Source organism: Monodelphis domestica, chromosome 3 (genome assembly GCF_027887165.1).
Source record: "Monodelphis domestica isolate mMonDom1 chromosome 3, mMonDom1.pri, whole genome shotgun sequence".
Lineage (NCBI taxonomy): Eukaryota > Metazoa > Chordata > Mammalia > Didelphimorphia > Didelphidae > Monodelphis > Monodelphis domestica.
In genome coordinates, this window is record NC_077229.1 from 336446496 (window position 1) to 336473705 (window position 27210).

Here is a 27210-nt window from a genome sequence, read left to right on the forward strand (position 1 = left end):
ATTATATATATATATGTATAAAGAATAAGCTGACTTAAAAGCTGTGTTGTAAACTGCACTTTTTAAATAGAAATTGATAACAGTTGAAGTCTCATTAATTGAAAACTTAGTAGTGAAAATGGTATTTTATCAAGAAACACAAACTGGGGGATGAAGACGGAGTGCCAGACTTAACTGAGCCTGAACAGTCCAGGCTTTGGAAGGCTGACTCTTACCTCAGTAGGCTTCTGTGGGCACCATGGCTCTACTAGCAAGTCAGATTGCAAGGATGCAGAAATATATTTAAATGGGATTCTGGGGTCCTGTTCACCTTTGATACCAACCTGCTGGAGTGCTAGTGGTATGAGAGAGATTTCAGTCAGCTGGAGAAAAGCTCGAATTTTTCCCCATTCTTTTCCACTCCAAACATTTAGCCCAGCTTAGGGCTCATTTGGACAAATGTAGTGTTTCAAGTTTTCCTTGAAGAAGCATCATCAGTTACTCAGCCATGGATAAGACAAATGGTGAGCATTTGCACGCCTGCCTGATTGTTATATACTATTTGTCTAACTAACTCCAACAAAGGAGGCATCCCTGGCATATGTTAAATCAACTCTTACTAAGCTGGGGACAAATGAGCGAGGCCGCCTGGCAAGGATAGTCCAAATTGGGCAGGCAAGGCAAGGACTTTGCACTAGGTGCCAACTCTGGGTAAGGGGAGCACCTAGAATTTGAGTGGAGTATAAAAGAGGTAATACTTTCTTAATCCTGCCATAATAAACTCAGTCCTAGCTCTGGTTCTCCTCTGTTAACAGATTTCTCTTAATCCTTTATCTCTCTTTCTCACATTCTTTCTATCTTCTGGTACTCACTGACACCTGGATTTCTCCTGAAAACACGATATCTCTCCAAAACTGACTGTGCCTTCTGTCACATCCTGTGGAACCCAGAGGCCAGCCAGCAGGGAGACATTCTAACTCCTTGCTACCCATTGCCACTTTCTGTGATCTCTCAGCAACCACCTTGTTCTTTAATGTTCACTCCATTTTGTCCAGAGTCTTGTTGCTATCAACTCTGGACCTTCTGGTCAATTGTCCTCACCTACAAATTCAATATAGTCTCATAGTCTTCAACCCAACCCTTATCTTCTTCTAGCACCTCAGTCTCTTCAATCTTCAAACTTCTTAAGTCCCATGATCTTCCTCTACAGTCTTATCTCAACTATGCACCCTTCCTTGCTCAATAAAATTTGCCGCAGGTGTTGTAATTCCTATACATAACCATATTTATAGAGTATTTTGAAATTTGAAGGCATAAAGTTATATAAATATATTATCTCATTTGATCTTCCCAGAAATCCTGTTAGATGCTATCTGAATTTTACAGATGTGGAAACTGAGGCATATACTTGCCTAGGGTTGCACAACTAGTAAGTGGCTGAATTGGGATTGGAATCATATCTTCCTGACTCCCAGTCCCACATGTTCAGTGTGGGAAGATTGTAGATATATATTGAAGGTCATATTGCCCATGAAATTACTACAGAAATATCTGCTAGATTTAAATTCCGAGAATTCAGGTACTGACTTTTATTCATCTTTGTATCCCCAGGGCTTAGCACATAGCTATGCAACACATTTTCTAAAATTGAATTGAATTGTGTAACATTTGAGGTTCACATAAATAGGGAAGTGGGGAAGAAGGGTAGTCTTTCTGAGCATCTGGAGAGCAACCTGGAAAACAACTTCTAGACATCTAATTAAGCATTAAAGAAGCTGAAATTAGTTTCTGCCAGTTTTAAAAACAACATTCTATATAAGTTCATATTTAGCCTCCCTCATTTCCTTGAGACCATGAAGGAAAGAAACAATTCCCCCCAAATATTTCTCTCTATGAAAAGTACTCTATTCATGCTCCAGGAATCCTCAATTTACTCCAAATGTCAGAGGTCTGGCCATCATAGAAGATGACAGAGTTTTGCATGATGATAAAGGGGTGAGGAAATTCATCTTCCCTGATCCACAAAGTTATATATTAATGTGAAAAATCTGTTCATTAAAATTAGTTTATTTTTCTCAGTCATCTGAACAGGTACAGGTAATTCTTATCACAGTGTCTGAGACCTAGAGCTTCTAAAGGATTGGGGATGGGTTGGTTACATCCTCTTTCAGGCTTGGGAGTAGAAAGGCTAGAAAGAGATTTTCTTAGTTCCTCTGCTGTTTTGGATGGTTTTTCTCCCAAGGGGTCAGGCCCACACATTCCTTATAAGTAAATTCTGGATGGTAGAGGTTGGGTGGAGAAGTTGGAAAAGAATGGAAGATTGTTTTTAGGAAGGACACAAGCTTCTTTAGAATCAAGCTCTAAGGCTTGACTCATTGTTTAGCTCCCTCTCTAATCTGACCAGATACTACCCTTATCTGACCTCCTTTCCTCACCTGTAGTCAAAGCTGGCCTTGTTCTAGTGGGATTTTGAGAAATGCCTCCACAGGGACCTTGGTTGGATTCCAAGGACAACAAATTAAGCTAAGTCTGTGCCAAAAGCTCAGTATGGTTACCAATGCCCTTGAGGATGATTCCTAGTAGTTGTTTTTTTTTTTTAAACCATTACTTTCTGTTTTAGAATCAATACCATTCCAAGGCAGAAGAGCAGTGAGGCCATTGGGGTTCAGGGACTTATGCAGGGTCACACATTTAGGAAATGACTGAGTCAAATTTGAACCCAGGACCTCTGATCTTTAGGCCAGGTGCTCATTCATTGATCCTTCTAGCTAATTCCACTTTGCATATTGTATGGGATTGTTAGACATTTATCTGCACACTGCTGCTTCAGGCTCTAATTAGTTTTTATCTCAGATTATTGCAATAGCCTTCTAAGTGGTCTCTCCATCTCAAGACTCACTACTCCAATATATTCTTTACATGGATGCCCAATGTTCCTCACACAGAGATTTGATCATGTGACTCCCCTATTTAATTAACAGTGGTGGCTTCCTGTTACCTCTAAAATAAAATATAAATTCTCATTGAGTTTTTAAAGCTCTTCAGTATCTGGCCCCAATCTATCTTTCCAGTCTCATTGGACATTACTCTTCCATCTTCATTCTGACAATTATACATATTGACCTTCTTTCTCTTCCTCATACATGGCACTCCATCTTCTGACTTGGCCAGTTAGACTGTCACTTCCCATCCCACATATCTGGAATATACTCGTGGTGGCCCTTTTCCCCAAGATACAGCTCAAGCATCATGTTCTACACCAAAGCTTTCTTGCTTTTCCCCAAAATGATTACCTGCCATACTAAATTTAAATGCAGTTAATTATTTCATATACATTTCCTTTATTTAATGCAATATATGCTTGTTTTCTCCCTCTATTAGAACATAAGCTCTCTGGATAAGTCCTATTTTATTCTTAACACGTGTATTGCAGGTGTTAGCACAGTTCCTGGCCTAGACTTTCCTCTTAAAAAGATTGCTTGCTAATTGATTGACCCAGGCTCTGCTGACCTCTGGAACTTACAAGATTGCCTCCAACACTGGGCATACTCCTCTTGGTATTGCTTGTCAGTAACCAATGACCAGACAAAGAAAAACAAAGTAGAAAAGATAGACTGAGGCCAGGCTTAAGCTTGTCTAGCTGAACCCTTGCTTTAGCTGCCACATGGCTGGGTGGAGAAAATCATTCCTCTCCATCTTTCACCAGATGTTCCAGAATTTCCTCCTGGAGAGTAGATGGGAAAGAGAGAGACAGAGGGAAAAGTCACCCCCTTGCGGGACTAAGGGACCATCCAGGGTTTTTTCCATGTTCCCAAGTGAGAAGTCCTTCGTAGGTGAGCTCATGCTTTGCTGAAGTAACCAGGGCAACTCAGTGCACTCTCCATAAGATGGTTCTGGCAGGCCCATTCTTATATATATTCTATGGAGCTCAATCCCTGCTGCGAAAGAAGCCTATGAGAATGTGATGTAACTAATTTTTTCCTTCCTATTCACAGTGAAAAATGAGACTTTCTACAAAAGGAACAGATGTGAGTGAAAACGGCTATTCTTACTTGTGGCAAATGTTGCAAAATTGAATTCTATTCATTTGGTTGTTATGGTGGGGGGGTAGGGAGCTGTATATGTGCATGTGTGTAAATAAATATTCTCTCTATCTTTAACAACACAGAGAAGGAAATTAGGGGATGATGCCTAGCAAGCCCTAAAGTTTATGAAGTTTTCATTCCATACATACTTGAGAAGGGAAAAAAAGTGTATTGGTGAGATGCTGAATGAATGTTAAACCAAAGTGACTGTTTTGCATCTTAAAAACACATTGAAAGTGTCAAAGTGTTGACTTCATATTTTTTTTTTTATGTTTTGAGGAGACATTAAATCAATAGTGACAGTTGAAAGTGAGAAAAAGCCAAAGGAAGAAAATCATCAGGAAAAAATTCAAAGGAATTAAATATTCAGCTGCAAACATTTAAACTTCCTGAAATAACTCCCTCCTTCTTTGTTGCTTCATCTTGCACTTATAGAAACTCTATTTTAACCACTTGTTATAATTATTTTTTCTTTAATGTAGCCATGTTTAGTGACAAAAGGGTTCTTAAAAAGACAGACTGCAAAGAGGAAGTTGGAATTTCCCCACCTGGTTTTGTCTTTGTTTTTCTCATTGAACAGACTCCCTTTAAATATCAATATTCCTAACTCTGTATAAGCACTGTATTATCTTTGAACCATTTGTTTCAGTATGGAATTATTCTGTCCAGACATTTTTATTTCCTTCTTTAAGGGAAAGGAATCTAGTCCACAATTCTTTTATTTATGGGAAACTGTAAGGAAGATTTCCTTATAGAATGGAAATTCAGAAACATTTCCTTCCTTCCTTCCTTCCTTCCTTCCTTCCTTCCTTCCTTCCTTCCTTCCTTCCTTCCTTCCTTCCTTCCTTCCTTCCTTCCTTCCTTCCTTCCTTCCTTCCTTCCTTCCTTCCTTCCTTCCTTCCTTCCTTCCTTCCTTCCTTCCTTTCCTTCCTTCTTGTTACTATACACATAGATCAGAGAATTCCATAGATAAAGCCTTCCCAGATTTTTAAAAAATAAGCATTTGACAATTCTTTATGCTATTCATGGAGGCAAAAAATTGCCTCCATTTGGCATTTAAAGCCCTTTATAGACTGGTCCCAAACATTACACATTATTCTCCACCATACATTCTATATTTTAATAAAATGAGTTGACTTGTTATTTGTCCTATATACCATTCCATTTCCTGCCTCCATGCCTTAGCACTTATTGTCCCTCGGTCCTGGAATGTATTCCTGATCCTCTTCTCAGCCTTGTAGTGTTATAACTTTCTTTAAAGCTCACCTTAGGTGCTCCTAGCTACACAAGGCTTTTCCTGATGCTCCAAATGCTAATGTTTCTCTCCATATTGAAGTTATCTCATATTTGTCAGAAATTCTGTGTCCATGTACATGATGTTTCCTCTGATAGAAAATAAATTGGTTGAAGGAACTGTGGATATTTAGCTTAGATAACATAAAACTTAGTGGAAAGGGATATAAGAAGTATCTTTGAGGATTTGAAGGGCTGGTATGGATCACAGAATCACAGATTTGAGAGTTACAAGTGTCCTCAGTGGCCACATAATCTTACCCATGCCAATAAGTATTCTTGCTATAATAGCAAACAAATAATAATCTTGTCTCCACCTAAAGATCTGCAAGGAGGGAAAATCTCCTACTTCTCAAGGCTGTCCTTTCTACTTGTGGACAGTATTTTTTTAGTATACTCTTTCTGAAATCAAACCTAAATGTGCTCCTTTGCAATAGAGCTAACAGAATGGTCAATAGCAGCCTTTTAAATAAATTAAAGACCACCATCATGGTCCTTTTTAGTCAGGATAAACATGCTAAGTTCCTTCAAATGAGTCTTATATGACATAGACTCAAGGCCTTTCGCTATCTTAATCTCCTCTGGATACTTTCCAGCTTTTCAGTGTCTTTCATCTCTGATACCCAGAACCAAACACAATACTCCATGAGGTCTGATGAGGGCAGAACATATAATTTCCTTATTCTTGGAATGTTGCTTTTGACATCATGATGAGCCTGTTTAGGTTCCTAAACCCTTCAGATATTTACATATTTTTTTATAACAAGCATTGTTTATATTTCCTCTATGTTATATTTGCAAAGGTGAATTTTTTGGTACCTAAACCTAAGACTTTACATTTATCTTTATTGACTTTCATCTTATTAAAGTCAGCCCAATGCCCTAGTCTATTAAGATCCTTTTGGATCCTGACTCTAATCCACTGGCTTGCTGATCACTCTCAAGTTTGTGTTGTCTGCAAATTTGATAAACATGCCATCTATGTTTTTATTCATACATAGAACCATTAAAGTTCCAAGTACAGATTTCTGTCATACATATTCTGCTGAATTGACATTGATAGTGAACCATTAACAATTACTCTTTGGGTCTTGCTATTCATCTAATTTTGAATACCTCCCATTATATTATCATCCATTGCATGTTTCTCTGATCAAGCAATCAAGTATTTATTAAGCTCCTACTTTGTGTCAGGCACTGTTCTAGGTGCTGAAGATGCAAATACAATGAATAAATCAATTGCTGCTTATAAAGAGTTTACATTCTAACTGAAGAGACAATAAAGACATATAAGCATATATAGAATGAAAAAAATAAATACAAGTCAATAAAAAGTAGCTAAATATAAGGTATTTGGGGATACAAAGTAGTGACTGTTGAAAAAGTCTCATACATAAGATGGTTCTTGAACTGCTTTTTTGAAGGAAGAAAGGGATTTTATGAGGTGGTGGTAAAGAGAGTGTATTTTTAGTATGGCTATCAGCTAATACTAAATGCATGGAGAGGAAAGATGGAATTTTGGTGTAAGGAAAAGAGAGATAAGGCCAGTTTGGCTGGATTTCAGGGTGTAGGAATGGGAGTAAAGTCCATCAAGACTAGAAAGATAGGTTGAGGCATGTTTTAAAAGCTAAGCAGAGGAATTTATACTTGATTCCAGGGACAACAGAAAGCTACCTGAATTAATTGAGTAGAGGAGCAACATGACTAGATCTACAATTAGGAAAACTATTTTCACAACTTTCTGGAGGATTGACTGAAGTGGGGGAACACTTGAGGGAGAAAGATCAATTAAGAGATTGTTGCAATAATTTAGGAGAGGTATAATGAGACCATATGAAGAGAGAGAAAGGGTCAGATGAAAGAGATGTCATGGAGGTAGAAATTGCAAGATTTGGAAACTGATAGGTTATGTGGCATAAGAAAGAGTGAGAAGGCAAGGATAAGTACCTTAGACATAAATCAAAAATTTTGGAAGAGGGGTGGGTTTGGTGGAAAAGATATAGTGAGTTTAGTTTTAGACAAGTTGAGTTTGAGATATCTTTGGGACATTTGAAACGTTCAATAAGCAATTTGTGATCTGGTATTGAAGCTCAGCAGAGAGACTGGAGTTGGATGTTTAGATCTGGGAGTCATATATACAGAAATGACAGCTAAACTTATGAAAGTTCAAGAGTTTACCAAAAAAGAGTATGGAGGGAGAAGAGAAAAGGGCCTAGGAGGAAAACTTTGGAGAATGTCTTCAGTTTTGGGTCAAGACTGTTAAAAGGAGCAATCTGACAGGTAGAAGAGAATTGGAAGGAAGAAGTGTCATGAAAGCATAGAGAAAAGACAGAATGTGAAGAAAAGAACTGTCAACAGCATCAAAGGCAGTAGATAGTTTGAAAAGGTTGATGACTCATTTCACCAACATGTATAAAATTGAATCAAATTCATAAGAATACAAAGTCTTCCTCAAATGACAAATGGTCAAAGTATTTGATTAGGAAATTCTCAAATGAAGGAATTAAAACTATCTTTAGTCTTATGAAAAATGCTCCAAATCACTATTAATTAGAGAAATAGACAATTCTGAAGCATCAACTCATACCAGGTTGGTTAATATGATAAAAAAAAGGAAAATGATAAATTTTTGAGAGGATGTGGCAAAATTGAGACACTAATATATTGTTGGTGGAGTTGTGAACTGATAAAACCATTCCGGAGAGCAATTTAGAAATATGCCATATAAAATTGTGCATATCCTTTGAAATCCAGCAATATCACTACTAGATCTATATCCTACAGAGATCAAAGTTAGGGGAAAAGGACCTACTTGTACAAAACTATGTTTAGTTTTTGTGGTGGCAAAGAACTGGAAACCAAAGAGATTTCCATCAATTGGGGAATGACTGAATAAATTGTGTTATATGGATGCCATGGAATACTCTTGTGCCATAAGAAATGAACAAGCTGATCACAAAAAGCCTGGAAAGTCTACTATGAAGTTATGCAAAGTGAAGTGAGCAAAACCGAGAGAGTTTGTACACAGTGACAGTAATAATGAAGAATGATCAACTGTGAATGATTTACCTGTTATCAGCAATGCAAGAATCTTGGACAATTGCTGAAGTCTCATGCCAAAAAAAGAGTCTAGGTTTAGGAGGACCAAATTAAAGGGAAAGATGGAATGATGGGAATATAAGAATTTCCAATTGGGAAAATAGAACATTTACACATAATAGTGTAATAGGAAGAGGAAGTTTGCAATGTAAACTTCCAAGTGATTGACAGGGGCATGTGATGGAGAGTCACATGGGAGCCTGGGGTCAAGATCTGGGTGAAGGTTCTGTAAAGGGTAAATTTAGGGTTGAGACTAAATATAATTTTAATTGATCACCAGGGATTTAATTTCTTAAATCCCAATGAAGCACTCAAGTCAGAATTTAATTTTATGGTGATTTTTATTTATAACAAGAGGAAGGAATTAAGAAAGAGAGAGAGAGAGGAAAAAGAGTCAGTTAAAACTGCGCTAACTCAGGCTGAGCCAAGCAGGAGTTCAAGACCTTGGCCAAGGGGGCCTCCCCAGAGAGCCAAGGGAAAGGGGAATCAGTCTTATCACTCACCATGTGACTATCTCAAGGAAATCGTCTGAGGGAGCTCCTCCAGGCTCAAGTTCTAGGGTCAACTGGTGCCTAGGCCTCCCCACAGGAAGTCATGAGAACTCCAAAGGCAGTTCTCTACATCACTTCCTGCATCTCACATGTGCCAATGGTGGCTCAAGCTTGGCTCAGGACAACCCAGGGGACAGTCAGTGGTTGCTGATTTGTCACTTGTTAGCACATGCCAGTGTAGTGTGGGTGTATACATTCCTGGGGGCTAGACTAAACAAAATGGAGAAAATCTAAAAATCACAGTTCCAAGGTTCCAACTGAAGGAAACTTTTTCTATCCTGGAGAAGGTTTGGAGATGGGAGGTTTTTCCCATCTATTACCAGATTTCTGGCCTTTTGGTGATACCAGCGGAAGAGAGAGGAATCCTGCTTGGACTTCTGGCAGCTGGACAAAGACTAAATACCCACTTCTCTACTGGACAGTTTCATCTGAAGATCTTGGCTCAATAGATTGGACTCAATTTTTGAGATTTGTGTTGGGGAAACTTAATTGTTTTTAGCTTAGATAGGTTAGGTTTAAAATAATTAGTTTTGGGATTAATTGTAATAATTTTCCTTATCCTTTTTCATTCTATCCCTCTCAACCTTCCCCAAAATAAACCTGATCATTTATATGTTTCCTTCTTGATCTTTCCCCTAAAAAATCCCACTATAACAGTTTTTGGCAGAACCAGCTAGGTTTTTATTGCTCATTGCATGTTTATAGTATTTATTAGCTATAGTAAAGTGACCATAGGAAGTTCAGTTTGAGCCAAAATTCCAAACCTCTCTGAACTGCTAGAAGCTGAAGGGGAAAGCCCAAAAGAATTCTGAGGGTTTGGCTTGCCTAGGGGAATCATTTTGACTGCACCATGTGCTCCTGGAAGCCATCTTGGAGTGGCCATTTTTGAAAAACTTTTTTTTGAATTTTGAAAAAATTGTAACAACTTGTTCATTTTATGTATAAAGGACACTGTATTTAATTCTTCTGTAACAATGGATGTAAACATGTCATCAGGAATGTTAAGCAATATGTTGTTTATATTATGGGAATATATAATGTATATACCTTATGCTATATTTATACGTTTCCCAAACTTTTGTCACTTTGTATTTGAAATGGAATGTATGAAACCTGTAATGGATATTAAGTTACTTGATAATCTGTGGGTGTGTCTTGTATAAATCTCATGCTTCTTTGTGTGTGGAAATTGCCTAAAGGAACTAATTGCTTGGTTTAAAAAAGGATTCTGACTTGAAGATTATGGTAGTACACACGAAACTACAACTGGATATGATATAACACTTTATGAATAACATAACTATAAACCTGGGATGTGGAAACATTGCTGATAATGATAACAACAATATTAGCAATAATGGTAAAAGGCTAAATAGGTTGGAGCAGGAAGAGGCAACTGGAATAATTAATCTATGTCCCCTTAGAGACCTGCCAGTGGTTACAAAGAATGAGGTACATAAAGTTAGAACTCACAAAAGATTTTTCCTGGAGGACCTTGAATCTATTAAAAGGAGAACCCCAAATTTTAGTGACAAGCCCAATAATGTTATCAAGGAGATGCGAAGGCAATTGAATTGTATGACCCTGATTTTAATGATTTTGCTCTCCTAATGAAAGAAGTACTAACTAAGAGAGAGAGAAATAAGTTCATAGAGGAAATGAGATCAGACCCTCTGTTATAATCATGGCCAGAGAATTTAAAACTGGATACTGCAGTTAATGGGGTATATGAGATACTAATTGAAGCAAGAGATGCAATAATGGAAGTTAAAGGGGTCCAATGCTTGGTCCAAGTTTGAGGCCATAAAGCAGAAAGTATCTGAAGCACCTGTGGTTTTCTTGGAAAGTATAACTGAAGCAGCTGAAACTCTAATGGGAATGGATGCACTCAATGAAGGCACCATTGCCCACATCAAGCTTATATTTGTGAAAAATGCAGTACCAAGGGTCAGACAATTCTTTAAGTCTAATTACCCAGATTGGGAAGAGCTTGATCTGGAGGAATTAAGGAGAAAGGCTGCTTATTTAATGAATGATCCAGAAAAAAAAGCTTATGATACAGATTCCATTGTTGAAGATTTAAAAAGAAAACTAAGGGAAGCTGAATTGAAAGCAAAGGAAAGTGAAATTAAGGAAGTAAAGGCAGTAGCTGCTTTGAGATCTGTGCAGCCAAAATATAATAATAATAACTACAGGCCTAATGAAAGGAGATCAGTCCTAGGTGCTGTTTCCTTTGTGACCAGATTGGACATCTGTACAGACTGCAGGTTCAGAAATCAAGTCAGAAGGCAAATTAATAGGAATAATAGTTTTAAGAGACAATACAATAATAACTGGAGTAACAATTATAATTATAATAACAACAGATGGAATAATAATAATAATAATAATAATCAAAACAGATATGTTAACCAATGTCAAAATGCTTGTTGCCAGGGCCAACAAAAACCAGATCTAGATGCTATGCAACCATGGGTAAATTCTGAAGCTAGACCAAAGTACAGTCAGGTAGTAAAAGGTGATCAGTGTAAGGGAGCCTATAGCTTATGAAGGTTTCCCATAGGTACATATGAAAATGAATCAAGAAATGAGTGTGGTACAAATGAAAATGAGTTGAGGATAAATGAAATTGAGAGTAATGAAAATAAAGTAGATGGTAATACAAATGAATTAATTGAATTAAAGGAGGATATAATTTGTAAATAATTGTACAGAGAAAGAACATTATAATATAAATTTAATAGAAAATCCTAATGGATGTACAATAAGAGAAATTAATGAATATAAACTAAATAATAATAATAAAATTGTAAATGAGAACAATGATACTAAGATGGAGAATATAAGGACCACTGAGAATAATATAAAAGCTGATGATACAAAATCCTGGGAAAGTCATGTAATTCAAGTAGATGTAGGCTTGGATGGACAGGAAATGACGGAGATTTGTACTGGTGTTACTGTGCTTGCACCAATTCTTGGAACCTTTCAACCTCCAAATATCACTGAACCCTATGTTTCTATAACGATAGGAGATCAGATATATAATCTTTTGGTGGATACTGGAGCCAGTAAATCAGTTTTGCAAAGTCTTCCTAAAGATTGTAAAGCTGTTGGTATTATGGAAGTTATTGGAGCTACTGGCAAAACAGAGAGAGTAGCAAAATTACAACCTAAAATGATAACTTTAGGACTTTTATTTGTGGTACATGCATTTCTTTGTATGCCAGAATGTCCAGTGAAACTTCTTGGGAGGGACTTGCTTTGTAAATTACTAGCAATGATTCAATGTACTGACACTGGGGATATATCATTGCAACTCCCAGAAGAATCTCTGAAAGCTTTTCCATTGCTGTTCTTAGATTCAGTCAGTGCAAAGAATGAGTTGGATTCTATCTATCCTATTCCTGAGGATATACCAGAAGATATATTGTCAAAGTCTCCCACAGATGTAGGCCTACTGAAATCAGCTACTCCAGTAACAGTGAGAACCAAGGAAGGACCAGTTCCTTGTGTTCCTCAATACCCTTTGAGTAAAGAAACTATAAAAGGGATAAGACCTATCATTGAGTCCCTAATTCAACAAGGAATCATAATACCATGCTTCTCAGAATACAATAAGCCCATACTTTCAATAAAAAAGCAAAAGCTAGATCAATTTGGCAAAATTGTCTACAGATTCTTACAGGATTTGAGAGCTGTAAACTCTCAAAAAAAAAAAAGCTATAATAAAGACACTTCCTATAGTACCAAGCCCAGCTGCTATAATTTCATCCATCCCAAGTCAAGCAAGATATTTCACTGTGGTGGATTTATGTTCAGCATTTTTCTTGATTCCAATTCACTCAAAAGATCTTTGCTTTTACATGGGAGAAAACACAATGGACTTGGATGCATCTCCCACAAGGATTCTGCGATTTTCCGAGTGAATTCTCACAAATTTTGAACAGAGACCTTAAAACAATAACATTTAAGGAGAATAAAATAGTACATTTTATTGATGATATCCTCCTAGCATCTCCATCTGCTAGTGTGTTTAAATAATAGCAAGATCCATTTGATTGAATTATATAAATGTGGACATAAAATCTCTAAAGCAAAACTTCAGTGGGTATTGCCTTGCATTGAATATCTTGGTTTTTGTGTTGTCAGATGGTTCCAGAAGTATCACTCAGAAAAGAATAGCTAATATCCAGTGCACCCAAGACCAAGAAGCAACTCAGAGCTGTTCTTGGAACAACTGATTTCTGTAGGCAATGGATACCTGGGTATAGTGAAATTACTAAATGTTTAACAGATCTAACTAGGAACACAGAATCAGAACCTCTGAAACTCAAACCTGAATATCTGCAAGCCTTAAGAAAGCTTAAGGAAGTAATCTTATCTGCACCAGCTCTTGGAATCCCAGACAATACTAAATCTTTTCAATTATTTGTGAATGAGACTAAAAGAAGTACATCTGGTGTACTGACACAGACTTTAGGTCAAAGTATCATCCAATTGGATACTATAGTTGTCAGCTAGATCCAATTGCTACAGGTACAGTTCCTTGCTTCTGACAGTTCAGAAGTCATCCGATTTAGTTTTGGGATGCCCATTGATGGTATTTTGTTCACATCAAATAGACGCACTAATGAGGAAATTTTGTACTCAAGCTTATTCTGACCAATGAATATCTAAGTATGAGATTATACTTATAGGTAGTGAAAACATCACATTGAAAAGGTATAGTGTATTAAACCAGCTACACTTCTTCCTGATTTGCCAAAGAACAGTGAACCATTACATGAATGTGTAGATCTAGTGTATATGCCAAGGATGGATTTAAAAGACACTCCAATCAAAAATCCAGATTTGGTTTTATTCATAGATGGTTCTTCATATTTGTGTAATGGAATTCAATGTACAGGTGCTGCAGCTCTCACAGAATTTGAGACACTGTGGTATGGATCATTACCTAGTAACCTTTGTGCTCAAGGTGCAGAGTTAGTCACTTTAAAGCAAGCATGTCTTCTGACTGACGGTAAAAGTGCAAATGTGTATACAGACTCCCGTTATGATTTTTCAGTGTGTCATGCTACAGGAAAGATCTGGAAAAAATGAAGTTTTATTACTGCATCAGGAAAACCAATTGCTCATGCAGAAATAATAACTCAGTTGTTGGATGCTATCCAGAAGCCTAAACAGCTAGTGGTAATCCATTGTAGATTGTAAGTAGTAGTCATACTAATAGCAGGGATTCAATTGCTAAAGGAAATCATAGAGCTGACATAACTGTGAAATTTGCTGCCAGAAATGCTCCAGTATATGTCATGAACTTATCAACTATAGAATCTGATGATCTAGAAAAAGCTTATGAAATGAAGTGATGAAAGTGGTCATAGGACTAAAGGAGGTTGAGTACTTTGGAGGTTAAGGAATTTGAGGAAACATCTGAATGGATATAGAGATCTGAGCTGAGAGGAGAAGAGGAAGGGTTGGAGGGCTTCAGTAGGTGAGTAAAAATTTGGAATTGATTTTATAGGGGACTCAAGAAAGGAGGAATAAAAGGATTTATTTGCTGCCATTGAGGATAACACAGATAATATGAATTTACAATGTTCTCAGTTTTGGGAGATGTCTTCTAGCTCTATTTAGTTTGGCCTTTATCATCTTAGTAAAATAATAGTTGAAATTCTCAGCTGATAGAGAATGAGGGAACCCCGAAACCAAGTATATAGTTCATCTGGCGCAGCTGATTTGAATTCACTGAAGACAATTTAGTGCTTTCTTTACATACATATCTTTATGTAGGAAACATCTTCATGTTAACTGTTTTTGTTCTGCCATTTCTAGGGAAAGGCCATTCTTTTTGACTGAGATAACAGAACCAAATTAAGAAATAAGTAGTTCTGCTTTCCTTCTTTTGCCAGTATAATTGTTCCATCCAACCCAAGCAAAGGGCTTTGATCTTTCTTTGATCCTTCTTTTTTTTCTCCCCAATATAGGTAAAAACAACAACAACAAAACTCTTCTTTTTGTCTTTAGTTTTCAAAGCGGGTCTTAATTCTTTCTGAGTGTTAGCACAGTTGACACTATTTTTAAAGCATAATGAAATGTTCTTATATTCATCCTTTACTGCCTGGCTTTGCTTCCATCTTCTGTAAATTTCTTGTTAAAATTTAAGTTGGGTCAGGTGTGGTTTCATACAAAATCCATGCCATTAGAGAAGGCCAAGGTGGTTAGTTTGCTTGAGTTTAAGAGTTCTGAGCTCCAAAAGAACTAAAGTTATATGCATGCCCACTTTAAGTCTAGCACCAATATGGTGAGTAGGGGACTACCCAGACTGCCTAAAGAGGAGTAAGAGGTTAGAAATGCTACAGGTAAAGCTGCTGTGCTAATCAGGGGTTAGATAGGGTCTGTGAATGGCTGCTATACTTCCAGGCTGGGTGAGAAAGGGAGACCCAGTCTCAAACAAAACAAAACAACTTAAGTGACTGGTGAGTATCTTGTGTATCCAAATTAGTATCTCCAGATAGAACCCATTTCCCCTCTTCATTGGATTTGTTTTTCTTTGTGACTTAAGAATTTCATTCATGACTACTCTCTCCCATGTAAAAAATATATATATATAGTGGGAAGAGAACCAAAGTGGATAGAGTAGTTTCCAATTAGGGATCCCCCTGAATACCCAACCAAGATCTCTGGGTATTCTAACCAACGGTTAGTGAGAATAAAGCAGAATGACTTTCTCTCACTAGGCCAGTTGATCAGATGCCTTGAAGACAATTGATATATAAAATCAATAAGGATGGGATACAAACTGAGGATCACAACAAGGGGTCCTAATTCTAAGGGATCTAACTATTTGCCCACCAACCCTCACAAGAATGAGCCTTCAGGTCTTCCCACTAATTTACCAGTTCTGTAAAAATGGACACTTGAATCCAGGACCTCAATCTCCAGAAGTCCTTGCTCCACTTCCCCAGAATGCTTTGTAATATCACTGAATTCTCACCTGGGCTGAGATTGAGATGGGGTATTTAACCTGATTGGAAAGGCTTCTGGGCCTCTCTTCTTTTCCTGTCTTTGCTGGCAAACAGAAGCATCTTGTGATATGAGTGAAATTTGGGTGGGCCTCATGGCCCACTTAGCACATGCTTCTCTTGCTTGTATTTTCTTTAACCCTTGACCTTTAATAAACCTCATAAAAATAATACTCCTTGCAGAGAGAAACTAATTTCTACCCTGCTTCAGTTCCCCTAAATTTTAACTCTTACAGTTCCCTATTTCTAGGTGTTCCCCAAAAGCTGACTAAGCTACATATCTATGACCCTCAGTAGTTGGTTAGATTTAGTTCAAAAGCTGACTCCAAAACCGGCTAAGCCTATCCCAGGGGGCCTGACCCTTGAGGTAAAACCTCAAAGCTGATCTGACAGGATTTTTAGATAAAAACCTTCTGGAAAGCACAGCAGGCATGGTCAGATCCTTTTCTAGATGTTCCCCAGTCAAACAGAGAGCCTCCAAAGATGATTTAGGGGTTTCTCCTTCTCCACAGTCAGGTTGAGGTAGCTAAGCTCCCATAAGCCACCTTTCCTCCACCCTTTCAGACAGGAAGAACCAAGCCTCCTACAGGAAGTCACTCACTCTAATTGTTGTCACTTCCAAACTGTTCATTCTTTGCCTTCTGCCTACTAAAATCCTTTCCCTTGAGTTCCTAGTATGTGCCTTAAAGACAGTCTTCCACTTCTCTTAAATCTTATCCTATCTCTATTCTTTTCCCATTACACATGCCTCTTGGATGTTTTGTATATAATTTCAAATCCCTCTAGATCTTTTGAAATGTACTTTGTACATGTCAGAGTATGCCCAGATTTCTTCTCTTCTATCACAATCTTTCAAAAGGAGTTATCACTTCTCCTTGGAATTCCAGTCTACCAAGAATTTCTACCCCCAGCAACTAGTTCATGTCTTTTAGTAAAAAAGTCAGATCCAGAGTAGAATTTCTCCTTATTGGTTCCATCCCCTCTTGAATGGTGAAATTATCACTAAGGCAAGTCAAAAAGTTGTTAGCTCCTCTGCTTTTGGCACAAAGAACTTCATCAGCTGTCTGAATAATAGTCCCCCCATGATTATTTCATCATATTTCTCAGTCAAATTTGTGATCCCTCCTCCCCCCAAATCCTCATATATTTTCTCATTTTGTCTAGGACTTGGATTTTAGTTGATCTACAGAAAACTCTAAAGACAAAAAACTTTTCTGTTTCTTCCTCTACTGGCCTTTATCCTATTGTTTTCTATCACACCTTCCTCTTCTAGTTCCTTATATTTCTTCTAGTGAATACACCTTCTTGTTATACAATGGTATCTTTTGATCCTGCTCCAACCCCACCCACATTCCTTTACCTATTCACTTCATAGAACATAACCATTCGAATTGTCCAAAATCATATTCCAGATATGCTTTCATGTTTAATAAGAAGGGATTATATATGTTCTTTTTGGTCCCATGGGGCCATTCTAAGAGCAGAAAAGTAGACTTTGATTTAATGGAAGGAAACTACTTAATAAATAGCACTATCTAAAAGTGTCTCCTAGTGTGCTGGGTAACCACTCGTGACAGCCCATCAAGCAAAGGCTATAGTATAGCTACTAACTTGTGTGTTTAATGATAGAATTAAAGACTCTAATTATTTAAGGCCCAACCCATAACAGAACAAGAATTAATTTTATAACATGCCTTCTAATTGATCTTACAACCTCTCCTTGAAGATCTCAGATGAACTTATTTTCTCCATGATCTTTCAAAGATAATAGCCAAAGGTTCAACACACCTATCTGCTGGCTTATTCAGGACCCCAGTGGTGGAGTTCTTGATGTTGGTCAATGTAACTCTTCAGGAGGCATTTAGGAACTGTCATTATTTTCTGACTTAACTTGGGCATCAACTCCCTTTATTTGCCATTCTCCAATGGTCTTTCGAATCCAAAGATCACTCTCCTTGGCAGAGAAAACAGAAGCAAAATTAGAGTTGTATAGCTCTTTCCTGTCTCTGTTATGTATTATCATTGTTCCATCAAGTGAGAACCATTGTCCTCCTAGCCTCTTTTTCATATTCCTCTTTTCCCAGCTATTGCTTAAAAATTTTTTTTGAGGGGTTATTCTTGGCTTTCTTTACCAGTTTAGCTCAGCTTGAGCTTTTACAATCCTGATGCTATTCAAACAGGATGAATCAAGTTTTTGTATGCATCTTCAGTTTCCTGTTTTTGCTTCCATTCTCTGTATAAATCTTTAAAATGTTAGTTTATTGGGAAATTTCTTGTGTATCTTTAGAGTTCACTTTTGATAACTTTTTTTTTCATCAGAATAATTTCTCTTTTTTTCTTCAGAACTTTATTTTCAATTGCTTCCCTTTTCTTTGTGGCTGATATCCCCTGTTAAATTTTAGTTCATGGGATCCTGTCTATTGTCTTTTTGAACCCTTTGAAATCTATTCTCCCATGATTTAGAGTACATGTAAGAAAAGTCTATGATTTCTTTTTCTTTTTGATTAGGAATTCTAAAATGGACTAATCACTACTCCAAGGTTCCTATAAATTCTGCCCTACCATATGTATTAGAGGAAATTCTTGTTTAAGTGGCTTTACTTTAGGCTTCTTCTGACTTGAGATTCTGTGATTCTCCCATAGGTCACAACTCATTTGTACTTTTGTGTTTCTTATTTATGTCTTTCCATAAGGCCTCCATAGAGTTGCTATGCAACATGCTGGAAATTTATACAATTAAGAGCCAATTACCTGAATGAGACACCTGGGCTCATGCATTTATTTCCATGGCACCTGTCATCATAGTACAGTAATTCTTCATTTATCTCTGGGTCTTGCTTTCAGTTCTTTAGGAATTGAGAACCACTGACAACTGTGTCTTTAGAGATATCATTGCAAACACCTTCTCTGTATCTTGAAGGTGAGTCTGGCAAGATCACCATGCAATGCAGTGTAGGGAATATAATGTTTTCCCTAAAAATTAAGTCTTGTTGCATGATGTCTATTTGGTTAGTATTCTTTATGATGAACTTATTAAGCTTTTCTAATTCTCTTAATATTTGGTGAATACCACTTATTATGGAGGAAGTTAGGTTGCTCAGTGGATAGAGCACTGGGCCTAGAGTCAGGAAGACTCACCTTCCTGAATTCAAATCTGGTCTCACCTACTTCCTAGTTGTGCGACCCTGAGCAAGTTACTTCCCTTGCTTGCCTCAGCTCCTCATCTATAAAATGGACTGGAGAAGGAAATGGCAAACCACTCCAGTATCTCTGCTAAGAAAACTTAAAATGGGGTCCCAAAGAATCAGATAAGACTGAAACAGCTCAATAACAAACAAGAAATTATTATAGAAATATGAATAGTAGACTGAGCTGTATCCTGACTTCCCTTAACCTGAATATATCATTAGTTCCTTGGAATAATCCAAGCACTTGAACTCAAGGTAGATGAACACTCTATATGAAAGGCGTCAGTAATATTGGACTGAGTTGGAGCCAAGTCCACATACTACTTTGCTGGGGACATCTACGGAGTCAAAATAGGGGACTCTGAGGAGTTGCAAGAATGAAAGACTGGAACATTATCAAAGCAAGGGTAATGAATGTTTATTGTAAGCAGCACACAAGATTTAAATCTCGAGAGAAACAATCTATTCTCCCCAATCCTCCCCAGAATGTGAACAGGGTAGTTAACCTGTTCTCAGGATTTCTTGGAACTGTTTATGCAGCCTTGAACTGAGATGTCTATGTTTTGGCATACTCAGTAGGAATGGTATGTCACAAACACCTGGGAAGAGGAACTCTATTCCCATGAGGTCATGAAAGGTTCACTGCACTACTTAATTATTATTCTAGAGTATTTATCTAAACTGAAAGACAACATCCTCTTTTTTTTTTATCCCCCTAATACTGGGATCCTTGGTTCTAATACAAGTCCTGACTTGTAGTGACCAAGCTTCTGCTATAGGCCTTTCTATCTTCAAGATTCAGTGCTTTGTGGGTTGAGAGGGATATAGCTTTGCTTCTTCTGGGTATGATCACCTTGTAAAGGTTAACTTCTAACTCCTTTTAGTCTTAAATAAAGTCTGTACAAGCAAAGCTGGTCGCAGGTGCTCTGTCTTTGTCAGACCAATGGAATCCTTTGGACCATGCTGCTGGTAATAAAACATTAGTACAACGCATAGGTTGGCCATCTGTTATTCTTCACTCTCACATGGCTGGCCAAATTCCTTTTCCAGTTGTTTTATATTGTATTTACATAAAGATTATCATTAGTAACATGCTACAGCCATGTTTAGAGCAATACTTTTTATGAGAGCAAAGAGCTGCCAACAAAGTAGATACTCTTCATTAGGGAACAGCTAACTAATTTTGGGGCATGAATATAATGGAATAATTATTGTGCTACATGAAACAATAAACATGATGAAGCAGATGCAAGGAAATTCTTCTCTGGACTGATGCAAAGTAAAGTAAGGAGAGCCAGGAAGAAAAATATGCAATGATTACATCAATCTAAATGGAAAGAATAACTACCACAAAATGATAGAAGAAATATGGCAAAGTTAGAAAGAACAAGCTTGAATTCCCAGAAGAGATTTAAAAAGATACTTTCCCCTGTTTCTTTGTAGAGGTGAAGAGGTCTATAGGTGTGGAATTTTACAAATAAAGTAAAATTTTATTATTTTTTTTGGAATAGTTTTGCTCAAATTTGTCTTTTTCAAAAAAGTTATTATAAGAAATGCTTCCCTAGAAGGTGGAGGAGGAATAATAGAGGGGAAAATCTGGGCGTTATAAAAACAAAGGATATTTTAAAAAGTAATATGCTGTGGATTTACCCATAACTGTCTTTTGGGTCACTAATAGGTATATTTTTCTAGAGAGAGACTAGGTAGTCCAGTGACTCTTCTGCCTTGGAACTAATACATAGTATTGATTCTGAGATGAAAGGTAAGGGTTTAAAAAATTAATAAATAAATAGATTTTTCTAAGATTGTTCTGTTTTATTAGTTGAAATCTCATATCCCTAATGGGAAACTATTAATGTTAAAAAGATGTGCTTTGGATTCAGGAGGCAGTTTGAGATCACTGAAGAAGCTATTTGATTGCCTGAATGCAACTTAGTCCACACTACTACAATTAAATTTTGGTTACAATTTATTTTCCATTTGTGGTTCCCATTGAAACTGCCTATTCCTATTCCTTGAACATTTGAATGATTTGATTTCTTAGAAATTTGACTTAGTTCTTTATATTTTTGAGAAAGAAATGAACCCTTTATCAGAGAAATTGGTCACAAAATTTTTTTCCCCAGTTTGTTGCTTCCCTTCTAATATTGGTTGCATTGATTTCATTTGTCACAAATCCTTTTTAATTTAATTTAATAAAAATCATTCATTTTACATTTTGTAATATTCTCTGTCTCTTGTTCAATCATAAATTCTTCCTTTCTACATAGATCTAACAGGGAAACTTTTCTACATTCCTCTTATTTACTTATAATATCACTCCTTATATTTAAATTACATACCCATTTTGGACTTACCTTGGTGTAGGATGTAAGATATTGATAAAACCTAATTTTTGCCACACTGTTTTATAATTTTCCTAGTGGTTTTTGTCAAATAGTAAGTTTTTATCCCCAAAACTAGGATTTTGGGGTTTATCAAACACTAGATTGCTAAGGTGATTTATCCCAAGTTATTCTATAGTACAGTTTAAGATCTGGTACTGGTAGGCCCCCATCCTTCACATTTTTTTTGTTCCTTTGACATTCTTGAATTTTTGTTTTTCTTGATGAATTTTGTTGTTATTTTTTCTAGTTCTATAAAAGTTTTTTTTTTATAATTTGATAGATATGGCACTAAATAAGTAAATTAATTGTCCTACCCATGAGCAATTAATGTTTTTTTCAATTGTTTAGATCTAATTGTGTGTAAAAAGTGTTTTGTAATTGTGTGTATAGAATTCCTGAGTTTATCTTGGCAAATAGATTCCCAGATTTTTTATATTGTCTAGAGTGATTTTATTATTTTATTTTTTAATTTAATTTTTAAAATTTTAAAATTTGGTCAATCTTGAACATTATTCCCTGGTTACAAAAATCATTTCTATTCCTCCCTCCTCTCCCTCCTCACCCCCTGTAGCCTACGCACAATTTCACTGAGTATTACATGTGTCCGAGACCAGAATCCTTTTCCATATTGTTGGTATTTGCACTAGGATGTTCATTCAGAGTCTACATCCCCAATCGTATCCCCCTCGACCCATGTAATGAAGCAATTGTTTTTTCTTTGGTGTTTTTACTCCCACAGTTTTTCCTCTGAATGTGGACAGTGTTTTTTCTCATAGATCCTTCCAGGTTGTTCAGGATCACTGCGTTGTCACTAATGAAGTCCATTATATTCGATTGTACCACAGTGTATCAGTCTTTGTGTACAATGTTCTCCTGGCTCTGCTCCTTTTGCTCTGCATCACTTCCTGGAGGTTGTTCCAGTTCCCATGGAATTCCTCCACTTTATTGTTCCTTTGAGTACAGTAGTATTCCATCACCAACATATACCACAATTGAAGGGCATCCCCTCATTTTCCAATTTTTTGCCACCAAAAAGAGCACAGCTATGAATATTCTTGTACAAGTCTTTTTCCTTATTATCTCGTTGGGGTACAAACCCAGCAGTGCTATGGCTGGATCAAAGGGGAGACAGTTTTTTATCACCCTTTGGGCATAGTTCCAAATGACCCTCCAGAATGGTTGGATCAATTCACAACTCCACCAGCAATGAATTAATGTCCCCTCTTTGCCACATCCCCTCCAGCATTCATTACTTACCTCTGCTGTCATGTTAGCCAATCTGCTAGGTGTCAGGTGATACCTCAGAGTTGTTTTGATTTGCATCTCTCTGATTATAAGAGATTTAGAGCACTTTTTCATATGCTTATTAATGGTTTTGATTTCTTTGACTGAAAATTGCCTATGCATATCCCTTGCCCATTTATCAACTGGAGAATGGCTTGATTTTTTGTACAATTGATTTAGCTCTTTGTAAATTTGAGTAATTAGACCTTTGTTAGAGGTTTTTGTTATGAAGATTGTTTCCCAGTGTGTTATTTCCCTTCTGATTTTGGTTGCATTGGGTTTGTTTGTATAAAAACTTTTTAATTTGATGTAGTCAAAATTATTTATTTTATATTTCATGACTCTTTCTAAGTCTTGCTTGGTTTTAAAATTATTCCTTTCCCAAAGGTCTGACATGTATATTATTCTTTGTTCGCCTAATTTGCTTATAGTTTCCTTTTTTATATTCAGGTCATTCACCCATTCTGAGTTTATCTTGGTGTAGGATGTGAGGTGTTGATCCAAGCCTAATCTCTTCCACACTGTCTTCCAATTTTCCCAGCAGTTTTTATCAAATAGTGGATTTTTGTCCCAGAAGCTGGGATCTTTTGGCTTGACATATACTGTCTTGCTAAGGTCACTTACCTCTAGTCTATTCCACTGATCCTCCTTTCTGTCTCTTAGCCAGTACCATATTGTTTTGATGACCACTGCTTCGTAGTATAGTTTGAGATCTGGTATTGCAAGGCCACCTTCCTTTGTACTTTTTTTCATTATTTCCCTGGGTATTCTTGATCTATTGTTCTTCCAAATGAACTTTGTTATGGTTTTTTCTAATTCAGTAAAAAAGTTTTTTGGAAGTTCAATGGGTATGGCACTAAATAAATAGATAAGTTTGGATAAGATGGTCATTTTTATTATGTTAGCTAGTCCTACCCATGAGGAGTTAATATTTTTCCAATTGCTCTGATCTAGTATTAGTTGTGTGGAAAGTGTTTTGTAGTTGTATTCATATAGCTCCTGTGTTTGTCTCTGCAGATAGATTCCCAAGTATTTTATATTGTCTAGGGTGATTTTGAATGGGATTTCTCTTTCTAATTCCTGCTGCTGAGATGTGTTGGAGATAAATAGAAATTCTGATGACTTATGTGGGTTTATTTTGTATCCTGCAACTTTGCTAAAGTTGTTGATTATTTCCACTAGCTTTTTAGTTGATTCTTCTAGAGTGATTTTAAATGGAGTTTCTCTTTCTAACTCTTGCTGCTGAGTTTTGTTGGAAATATATAGAAATGTTGATGATTTATTTGGGTTTATTTTGTATTCTGCAACTTTACTAAAGTTTTTAATTATTTCACCTAGTTTTTTAGCTGATTTTTTAGGATTCTCTAAGTATACCATCATATCATCTACAAAGAGTCATCCTAGTTTAGTTTCCTCATTGCCTACTTTAATTCCTTCAATTTCTTTTTCTTCTCTAATTGCTAAAGCTAGCATTTCTAGTAATATATATATATTTTTTAAAACCCTTACCTTCCGTCTTGGAGTCAATACTGTGTATTGGCTCCAAGGCAGAAGAGTGGTAAGGGCTAGGCAATGGGGGTCAAGTGACTTGCCCAGGGTCACACAGCTAGGAAGTGGCTGAGGCCGGATTTGAACCTAGGACTTCCCATCTCTAGGCCTGATTCTCAATCCACTGAGCTACCCAGCTGCCCCCTCTAGTAAAATATTAAATAACAGTGGATATAATGGGCATTCTTGCTTCATTCCTGATCTTATTGGGAAGACTTTTATCTTATCCCCATTGCAAATGATACTTGCTGATGGCTTTAAGTAAATACTGCTTATTACTTTAAGGAAAGGTTCTTTTATTCCTATGCTTTCAAGTGTTTTCTCTCATTCTTTTTTTTTTTTCAACTATGTATGGTTCTAAGGCAGAAGAGTGGTAAGGGTGAGGCAATGGGGGTTAAATGACTTGCTAAGGGTCACACGACTAGGAAGGGTCTGAGGCCAGATTTGAACCCAGGACCTCTTGTCTCTAAGTCTGGCTCTCAATCAAATGAGCCACCCAGCTGACCCCCTTTCTAGTGTTTTCTTTCTTTCTTTCTTTCTTTCTTTCTTTCTTTCTTTCTTTCTTTCTTTCTTTCTTTCTTTCTTTCTTTCTTTCTTTCTTTCTTTCTTTCTTTCTTTCTTTCTTTCTTTCTTTCTTTCTTTCTTTCTTTCTTTCTTTCTTTCTTTCTTCCTTCCTTCCTTCCTTCCTTCCTTCCTTCCTTCCTTCCTTCCTTCCTTCCTTCCTTCCTTCCTTCCTTCCTTCCTTTCTTCCTTTCTTTCTTTCTTTCTTTCTTTCTTTCTTTCTTTCTTTCTTTCTTTCTTTCTTTCTTTCTTTCTTTCTTTCTTTCTTTCTTTCTTTCTTTCTTTCTTTCTTTCTTTCTTTCTTTCTTTCTTTCTTTCTTCCTTTCTTCCTTTCTTCCTTTCTTCCTTTCTTCCTTTCTTCCTTTCTTCCTTTCTTCCTTTCTTCCTTTCTTCCTTTCTTTCCCTTACCATCCACCTTGGAATCAATACTATGTATTGGTTTCAAGGAAGAAGAGTGGTAAGGGCTAGGCAATGGGGGTCAAGTGACTTGCCCATGGTCACACAGCTGGGAAGTGTCTGAGGTCAGATTTGAACCTAGGAACTTCCATCTCTAGGCCTGGCTCTCAATCCACTGAGTCACCCAGCTGTCCCTTCTAGTGTTTTCAATAAGAATAGGTGTTGTATTTTGTCAAAGGCTTTTTTTCTACCTATTGAGATCATATTTTTTCTTTTACTTTGATTATTAATATGGTCAATTATGCTGATGGTTTTCAAAATATTAAACCAGTCTTGCATTCCTGGTGTCAATTCCACTGGGTCATAGTGAATAATCTTTTTGATATATTGCTGTAGTCTTTCTCCTAGTTTTTTATTAAGATTTTTGTATCAATTTTCATTAAGGAAATTGAGTTATAATTTTCTTTTTATATTGTTGGTCTTCCTTAGGCTTAGCACCATATTTGTGTCATAAAAGGAATTTGGTAAAGTTCCTTCTTTTCTTATTTTGCCAGATAATTTGTATAGTATTGCAATTCATTGTTCTTTAAATGTTTGATATAATTCACTTGTAAACTCATCTGACTGTGGGAATTTTTTTTTCCTTGGGGAGTTCATGGATGGCTTGCTCAATTTCTTTTTCTGAGATGTGATTATTTAAGTATTCTATTTCACTTTTTTTGTTAATTTAGGAAATTTATATTTTTGTAAATATTCACCCATTTTATCTAGATCATCAGATTTATTGTTGTATAATTGAATGAAATAGTTCCTAATAATTGCTTTAATTTTCTCCATATTAGGGGTGAAATCACCCTTTTCATTTTTGATACTGGTAATTTGGTGTTCTTTCTTTCTTTTTTTTCCTGAAAGTCAAATTTAACCAATACTCTATTTTATTTTTATTCATTTATTTTTCATAGAACCAGTTCCTGACATTATTTATTAGTCCAATAGTTTTTTTTTAATTTCAATTTTTATAATTTCTCTTTTAATTTTTGGGATTTCCAACTTAGTCTTTAACTAGGGATTCATAATTTTTTAAATTCATTTTTTAGTTGCATGTCTAGTTTATTGATCTGCTTTTAATCCATGTTATTGATATAAGTATTTGAGAATATAAAATTCCTCTGACTACTGCTTTGTCTGAATCACATAAATTTTGCTATATTGTCTTCTCATTGTCATTCTCTTCAATGAAATCAGTGATTCTATGATTTATTCTTTAACCCACATGTTTTGAATAGATTATTTAGTTTCAAATTAATTTTTAATTTGCCTTTCCATGAATCCCTTTTTATTTTAATTTTTGTTTTTGCATTACCATCTGAAAAGTTGTATTTATTATGTCTGTTTTTCTGCATCTTGTTGTGAAGTTTTTATGCCCTAGTACATGGTCAATATTTGTGTATATAGCATGTGCTGCTGAAAAGAAGGTATATTTCTTTTTTATCCCTATTCATTTTTTTTCAGATACCTATTAAATCTAACTTTTCTAAAATTTTCACTTCCCTTCTTTTTTTATTTTTTGGTTAGATTTATCTGGTTCTGATAGGGGAAGGTTGAGGTCCCCCACTAGATTGTAGTTTTACAATCTATTTCCTTCTTGAGCTCCTTTAATTTCTTCCTTAAAAATCTAGATGGTATAGCATTTGGTTCATATTTGCTAAGTTCTAATACTACTTATTTGTATATACTACCTTTTATTAAGATATAATTACCTTCCTTATCTCTTTTAATAAGATCTATTTTTGTTTTAGCTTTATCTGAGATCA